General features: G+C 35.3%; 1 protein-coding gene across 1 annotated transcript in view; it reads left to right on the top strand.

The window, feature by feature from the left end:
- The window catches only part of LOC113823964 (alpha-2 adrenergic receptor), a 523,986-nt gene that overhangs the window by 519,532 nt on the left and 1,954 nt on the right, over window positions 1–2,500 (top strand). The gene's annotated exons all lie outside the window — the stretch shown is intronic.

The following is a 2,500-nucleotide window of genomic DNA, read 5'->3' on the forward strand; positions in this document are numbered from 1 at the left end:
TTTGTGTCTCCTTTTCTTCGTCCTGATTTAAAGTCGGGGAGAAGAGGAGGGACATCTGAGCAAGTGCGTGAGAGTAGGGCTATTTTGAGAGTGAGAGAACAGCGCTATGCAACCTTCTTTGAGGACATGGAAAGAAGCTGTGTGCGTGTGGGAGTATATATATAAGTAGTTCTTTCATTATCTCTTTATATATATATATATATATATATATATATATATATATATATATATATATATATATATATATATATATATATATATATATATATATAAATTACATATATATATATATATATATATATATATATATATATATATGTATATAAATTATATATATATATGTACATATATAATTTATATATATATATATCTATATATATATATATATAGATATATATAGATATACATACATACAGATATATGTATATATTATATATATATATATATATATATATATATATAGAGAGAGAGAGAGAGAGAGTGAGAAGAGAATAGAGAGAGAGAGAGAGAGAGAGAGAGAGAGAGAGAGTGAGAGTGAGAGTGAGAGTGAGAGGGAGGGAGGGAGGGAGAGAGAGAACAAGGAATAATAAGCAAATAAAAACATCACAATTATTATAAAATTAGGCAAAGTAGCCCGTTTCAAATTCATTAAATATAAATAAGAAACCCGCCATTTTTTCTCCCTCTTTTTACATCCTCTTGCTTGTTTGTTTACCCATGAATGAACCATGAGCCATGAATATCAGAGGCTTTGGGGAGAGTTTTGTCTTTGCGTTATAGTGTCCCTTATTTCACTCGTCTTGGTCTCTCCCTCTATCCCTCACTTTCTCTTCATCTGTCTGTCTGTCTGTCTCTCTCTCTCTCTTTCTCTCTCTCTCTCTCTCTCTCTCTCTCTCTCTCTCTCTCTCTCTCTCTCTCTCTCTCTCTCTCTCTCTCTCTCTCTCTCTCTCTCTCTCTCTCTCTCTCTCTCCCTCCCTCCCTCTCCCTCCCTCACCCCCCCCCCCCCCCCTCTCTCTCTCTCTCTCTCTCTCTCTCTCTCTCTCTCTCTCTCTCTCTCTCTCTCTCTCTCTCTCTCTCTCTCTCTCTCTCTCTCTCTCTCTCAATAAATCCTCACACTGTCTTTCTCTCTCTTACCTCAGTTGCTGCTTCATTCTCATAGCCTCTTCTACCCTGTATTGCATTCTTCTTCCTGCGTGTCAGTGTTTTGCTATATCCATTATACACGCTTTTATTCCACTCGTTATTCATTTCAGCAGGAAAAACGAAGGGAGTATCCAAAAAATCATTTTGTCTTATGTCTACACTGTAAAAAAATATAACAACAGCAATGAATAAACAAATGAATGAGCAAAGCGGATGAATAAATGAAATAGAGATATATATGCAAATTAATGTAAATGAGGATCCAGATGGTAAGGTTAGAATTATTAAGATTTTTTCTGTCTCTTGTTTCTGTCTACCTAGTCTGATAAAAGTTTGTAATAATAATATTTATTCTTCTCACTTGTTCGTTTTCCTTTTGTTCTGCTGTTTGTGTTCGCAATTGTTGTTTTATTTTTGTCGTATATGCCATTTGTTGTCATCATTGCCAACATTTTTTTTTTTGCTAATAAGTTTTCGTTATTCTTCTCTCACTGTAGTTAGTACCGCCTCGTAGTTGTTATTGCTACTCTATGGTTATTCAATTTCTTTGTTGTTGTTTCGTCATTTTATTGTTTCACAATTACTGAAATAACAACAGGTAAATGAATATACATAAGCAGAAAAAAATCGAGAAACGTTGCTGCTTGTGTCAGCTGACGCCAGAGCAACGACCGGTCTCATCGATCACGGTCGCGGTCAAAAGTCTAGTTAATTCGGAGTTAAGCCATTTCGAGGCCTGTTTCGACATCCGGATCTAGTGTGAAGCCGTGCTGGTGTATCCCGAAGCTCTTTTTAAGATAATTAAATGGGCGAGAAAATTATGTTTAAACATGAAAGTAATATCCTTTTATCTCTGTCTCAAAGCTTGATTTTTTTCGATCAAGTAGAAAAATCCAAGAAGATAAAAGGACCGAAGTTTTAGGATTTAAGCGGAGTATCTACCAGCCCTCCCTGAGGGCGTAAGGTTTGAGAGATGACGATGGGAATCTTCACCTTTCGTGGCCGTGCTGCTTCATATTTTCCGATTTTGCTCTTCTACTCATGATGCAAGTCTTTTGTTTTACTAAAAGATCATTAAGCTCGGTAAACATCTCGGTTCTTTTAATAGTTTTAAAACAACGAGGGCTTGGACTGAAGCTAAACCACATAGTTAGTCTGCCCTTTTCTTTTCTTTTCTTTTGTCATTTTACTCGTTCATGTTTATATATAATCTTTCTAGACATATGCCTACTTAAGGATTTACATAGCTATCAACTTTTTATCTTTAACCATTCACATATTTGCTCACTAATGAGATTCCTTATTTCACTATAATATAACGTGGGAAATGGTTACCATACTTATCTTCTCCTTCCAA

Source organism: Penaeus vannamei, chromosome 10, assembly GCF_042767895.1.
Source record: "Penaeus vannamei isolate JL-2024 chromosome 10, ASM4276789v1, whole genome shotgun sequence".
Taxonomy (NCBI): domain Eukaryota; kingdom Metazoa; phylum Arthropoda; class Malacostraca; order Decapoda; family Penaeidae; genus Penaeus; species Penaeus vannamei.